This window comes from Arachis hypogaea, chromosome 14 (assembly GCF_003086295.3).
Source record: "Arachis hypogaea cultivar Tifrunner chromosome 14, arahy.Tifrunner.gnm2.J5K5, whole genome shotgun sequence".
Taxonomy (NCBI): domain Eukaryota; kingdom Viridiplantae; phylum Streptophyta; class Magnoliopsida; order Fabales; family Fabaceae; genus Arachis; species Arachis hypogaea.
Window position 1 is genome coordinate 61,783,579 of NC_092049.1, and position 6,125 is coordinate 61,789,703.

Genomic DNA, 6,125 nt, shown 5'->3' on the forward strand with positions numbered 1-6,125 from the left:
CAGAAACAGTTGCTGCGGGTTGAGTGTAGTACCACTCTCTCGCTTTTCCCTCAAGAGAGAACGGGAAAGCTTTCAACAGAATAGAAGTTTCATCTGCACCATTACGCCTGATAGTAGAACAGGCTGCTTGGAAATCTCTAAGGTGCTTGATAGGCTCTTGAGCAGGTAAGCCATGAAACTTAGGCATCAAGTTGAGCAGTGCAGTCTTTATTTCAAAATCCGTAGTTACCGCTGGGTGATGCGCTTGAAACGGTTGCATTGTGAAATCAGGGGCTCCAGCCTCCTGGATAGTAACTCTCCTAGGTGCTGCCATGTCACCTACACATAAATCAACCGAATCAGCAGAAAGGGAGCTTGTTTCTTCCTCAAGTAACGCTTCAGATTCGCCCTCGGAGAGGACTAACCGACATCGAGCTTGCCTTATTCGTGAGATAGTTCTTTCAATCTCAGGATCAAATACTGGCAAGCTTGGATTAGGAAGTGAACGCGTCATTTAACGAAAGAAACACGCAGCTTATAGTAGCAAAATAAAATAAAATGCAAATAAATAAATTCTAATCAATAACTTAGTACTCTATTGCAACTCCCCGACAACGACGCCAAAAATTGACGTGGCAGAAATTGGCGAGTTAAGAAATTATTATAAGAGATACGTTGCAAGTACAGTTCTTAACCAACCAAAAATCCACTTATCAATTTAGAAGGGTTGTCACAAAATTAACATTAAAATACTGGGAGTATGAGTCCCAGGTCGTCTCCCAACGAGTTGCAGGAAGATGTGCTATTTTATTAATCAGATGTTTTCAAAAATGGTTTGAGTTGATAAACAGGAAATTAAATTAGGGAATTTATGTAATTTTAAATAAAGACCTTGATCGGGAGTAGATTAGTTGGAAGCCCTATTCTTGTTGGAGTACTCTCAAAATTAATTGATGATTGAAGGTTGTTCTACTTAGTTATCCCTTACTAGGTAGAGGAAAGTCAAGCAAGTTGGAAAGCTATTTCTATTCACAAGTTCCAATCCTCCCCCTTGGAAAGGATTAGTGTCAGTGACTAGAGGACAATCCAACAGTAAACCCAATTACAATTTTTCTCTTGAGCATTCCAACTCAAGGTCCTCCTTTCAATCAACTCCCCATCAAGTTATGGAACTACTCGCTCATTATGAATGTAAACTTCACAAAATAATAAATAGAAATAAAGAAAGACATGATAGATAAGAATCAAAAAGATCAATTAAAAATAAAAATAGTTCTTGTATTAATAAATTCTAAAAATAATCCAATAGTAATTCTGAATAAATTGAGGACATGGAAGAGTAAGAGACAAGTAAGGAAACAAACTAGAATAATGAAGTCTTGGCGGAGGTAATAACTCTTCTCAATATCCCAATCCAAAAAGCAATAAAATCAAAATCCTAAGAACTATGAATGTGTAGAGAGAAAACTTAGAGGAGGAGTAAAATCAGATCTAAAACTAAAATTATGTGGAATGAATGTTATTCTCCGGTCTCTGCATGTTCCCTGGCTCTAATCTGCTTTTTTGGGCCGAAAACTGGGTCAAAACAGGGCCTAAAATTGCCCCCAGCAAATTCTGCAGATTCTACAGATCACGCACGTCACGCGATCGTGTCATCCAGCGTTTTGCCTTGCCACGCGTGCGTGTCGTCCACGCCTTCGCGTCACTTGTGCAGTTTTCAATCCGTACAGTCGCGTGAGCCATGCGTCTGCATCACTGTAATTTGCTCTATGTCACGCGGTCGCGTGAGCCAGGCGTCTGCGTCACTTCTCGCTGGTCATCTTCTTAATTTATTGTGTTCCTTCCATTTTTGCAAGCTTCCTTTTTAATCTCCAAGTCATTTATGCCCTATAAAGCTTGAAACACTTAACACACAGATCATGGCATCGAATGGAATAAAGGAGAATTAAAATACAAAATTAAAAGTCTCTAGGAAGCAAGTTTTCAACCATGAAGTATTTTTAGGAAGGAACTATAAATGCATGCTAATCATATGAATAAGTGGGTAAAGATTTGATAAAACTGCACTATTAAGCACAATATAAACCATAAAATAATGGTTTATCAGAGAGTCAGAAGCAGAGTTTCCGCCTCAGATGGTGGTGGTGGTGAACCCACGACGGCGCAGTAGGGGGTAGTGCGTAGAGCAGTGGCGGAGATGTGAATACAGGGTAGAAGCAAAAAGGGGGGGGGAATGAGAAAAGGGAGGAGGAGATGGGGTCTGCGACGGCACTGCAGTGCTCGCTGGTGGTGAAGGGCAGAGAAAGTGAAAAAGTGAGAGTGAGAGGATGAGGGAGAAGGGACGAGCGAGCAAGAGGAAGAGATAAGGGAGACAGAAATGGGAAGGCGACGGCGGTGACGCGACCGGCGCGGTGGTCAGAGTTGTTACTGGGAAGAAGGGGGTAGGAGGAACGTTGGAGAAGAAGGAGGGGGCTGGGTGCGTCTGCGTGAATTCTCGTCATGCCCTAGGGTTATCCCATTTTTGGAATCGACGTAGGCGCACACAGCGTGCGTCTACGTGCATTGATGAATTTAGGGATGGACGTGGGAGCGTGACGTACGCTGATGCGTGACTGGGAAAATTGGGAAGGACGCGTGCGCGTACTGTACGCGGCCGCGTGCTACGAGTTGGGCTGAAGGCTTAGTGCTGGTCCAACGTCAGCATAACTCTCTGGAAAATGTATGGGCTGGTGCCAGCAGCTTAGGGACGCGCACGCTGGAAATGTGCATCCGCGTGCATGGCCATCTAGCCTAGTGGCGCGCAAACGCGGTGTGCGTGCTCGCGTACCTTCCCTTAAATGTGCATGGACGCGCACGAATGCTGTGCGCGTCCGCGTGGGACGAGTTGGGCTAAAAGCTTAATGTTTGCACAAGAGAGGCCCAACTCTCTTGAAAATTATATGGGGCTGCATCCGCTCATGGCCGCGTGCGCGTATAGCACGCGCGCGCGTCTTCCTCCCCCTTTTTTTCTGTATTCACAATATTCACATATATACAATAACCAATAACACAACACCATTGCAAGTCCCCGGCATTGGCGCCATTTTGATGATCTGACTTTTGACGGTTTAGAATTCACAATAAATTCTCGTTGCAAGTATGGTTTCTAAACCAACAATGAATCCTTTCATACAAAAATTTGTTTGTCACAAGAAACAAACCCCTAAAATCTATAAACCGAAGTATTGAACCTCGGGTCGTTCTCCCTAGGAATTGCGATAAAGTGTTCTTGTTATTGGTTATGGATTATTTTGGGGTTTTTGAGATAGGAGACAAGAAATGTAAAATGCAATGAAAATAAACTAGCAACTATGAAAAGCTCTTGGCAAGGTTATGAGAATTAGAAGTCCTATCCTAGTTATCCTCCTCAATTGAGACCCAAATTGTTCATTGCTACCACTTAGTTAACCTCTAATCATGGAGGAAAGTCAAGTGGATGAATTAACTTGATTCCACAAGTCCTAGCGAACTCCCAAGGGAAAGACTAGCTTTAGTGGTATCCAAATCAATTAGCAACTTCTAATTATCAGTCAACAAAGGAATTAGATGACTCAAGCGTCACTAATTACTCCACCTAGGCCAAGAGGGATAAAATTCTATACTAAAATCCAACTAAACATTTCATCAAACACTTGGGAGGCACAAAAGAAAAGTATAGTAAATTGATAACAAGAATAGAATCTAACAACAATTGAATGTAAGAAATCAACAACAACAATCAAAGAAAACAAGATCTACATGAATTACCTCAAATTGTATTAAAAGAAAATAGAAGGAACAAAAGTGGATCTACAAACAAGGTAGAAGAAATTATAACAAACAATAGAGAATGATGAATGTAACAACAACGAATTAATGTGTGTGTATGAATCCATGTTGCCTAAAACTAAAACTAAACTAGCCTAATGTGTGTGTATGAATCCATGTTGCCTTCCCCTTCACTCCTTGGTCTTTTTAGCCCTTTTCCCGCCAAAACTCAACTCCAAATGGGGTTGGAAAACCTCCAAAATCGCCAGGCATGTGTTCTATTAAAAAAATCATATATCAGCACAGACGCGTACGCGCGCAGCACACGTACGCGTCCATGGGCGAGTTCAATTCTTTGGCTTTTCATGATCCTCTCCACTTGCATGCTTCCTTCCTTGCTCCCTTGATCCATTCCTAGCCTTTTTCAATTCTGAAATCACTAACAACCACATCAAGGCATCTAGTAGAATCAAAGGGAAATAGAAATTCATCAAATTATAGGTCTAAAAGCATGTTTTCACCTTTAAGCACAAATAAGGGATCAATCACAAAATCATGCTATTTGATTGAATAAATGTGAGGAAAGGTTATCAAAATACTCTAAATTCAACACAAGATAAACCCTACAAAGGGGGTTTATCAAGTATCCTCACCCCAAATGTTCATGCAAATAATTTTGAGTTGAAACCTCAACTCATCACTTTGGTGCAAAATAACTATTCTTATGGAGGGGGTCCTCTTGAAGACCCAAATCAACACTTATCAGTCTTCCTAAGGATATGTGAGATAGTTAAGACAAATGGTGTGCACCCAGATATCTACAAGCTGCTACTATTTCCATTTTCTTTGAGGGACAAGGCATCTCAATGGTTGGAGACATTTCCCAAGGAAAGCATCAACAATGATGCCAAGGCATCTTAGGCTAGTTTCACTAGCATTTTTTTGATAGTTTTAGATGTTTTATGCATTTTCTTGAGCTTAAAGTAACCAAGAATGGTTAAAAGAAGAACAAAGCAATGAACCATCCAAACAGTATGATTTTGATGCAAATTCCATGAGTTTTTAGTTATATTACTTGAATGCTATGAATGGAAGATTTCTCATGAAATTTTGCAAGACTTTGATGCAATTGTTTGGATGATTTCAGGGAAGAAGAGGCTAGGCAAGGAAGCAACAAAGTCAATAAAGGAAGCTTGAATATCACATGTTGAGTTTAAGTTCCAGTTTAAGCCTAAACTGGAGCTTAAACGCCAGAATCATGAAGGCTAAGAAATGCTGAAACTGAAGTTTAACCTCCAGTTTAACCTTAAACTGGAGGTTAAACGCCAGAATGAAAGTCTCACCAAAGAAGCATTCCACGTTTAACCTCCAGTTTAACCTTAAACTGGAGGTTAAACGCCAGAATGAGAATGTCAATCAGGAAGCATTTCCACGTTTAACCTCCAGTTTAACCTTAAACTGGAGGTTAAACGCCAGAAATGGGAAGTGCACCAGGGAGCCATTTCCACGTTTAAGCTCCAGTTTGACCTTAAACTGGAGCTTAAACGTGTTCGACCAAGTTTTCTCCTCCAGGGTTGCTTTCTCCATTTCCACGTTTAAGCTCCAGTTTAACCTTAAACTGGAGCTTAAACGTGTTCGACACCTCCAGGGCTACCTTTCTCAGCTTCCACGTTTAAGCTCCAGTTTAACCTTAAACTGGAGCTTAAACATGTTCGACCTCCAGGATGCCTTCTTCCATTTCCACGTTTAAGCTCCAGTTTAACCTTAAACTGGAGCTTAAACGTGTTCGACCTCCAGGGCTGCCTTTTCTATCTCCACGTTTAAGCTTCAGTTTAACCTTAAACTGAAGCTTAAACGTGTTCGACTAAGTTACCCTCCAGGGCTGCCTTCTTCCATTTCCACGTTTAAGCTTCAGTTTAACCTTAAACTGAAGCTTAAATGTGCTTCCACAAAAGGCATCACTGGAGGTCGAACACGTTTAAGCTCCAGTTTAAGGTTAAACTGGAGCTTAAACGTGGAAATGGAAGAAGGCATCCTGGAGGTCGAACACGTTTAAGCTCCAGTTTAAGGTTAAACTGGAGCTTAAACGTGGAAGCTGAGAAATACAAAGCCTGGATTCGAAAATGTCCACCTGAAATGTTTAATAAATGGGACAGACTTCAAAATTTCTGTGAGGGATTGACTCTAAAAGCTCAAGAGGCCTTGGATTACTCTGCTAGAGGCTCACTACAGCTAATGAAGACAGCTGAAGAGGCTCAAAATCTCATAGATACTGTGACTAATAATCAATACTTCTATGCTTATCAAAGTCAACGCCAACCAGCTCCAAGGAAAGGTGTATTAGAGCTTGAAGGTGTGAA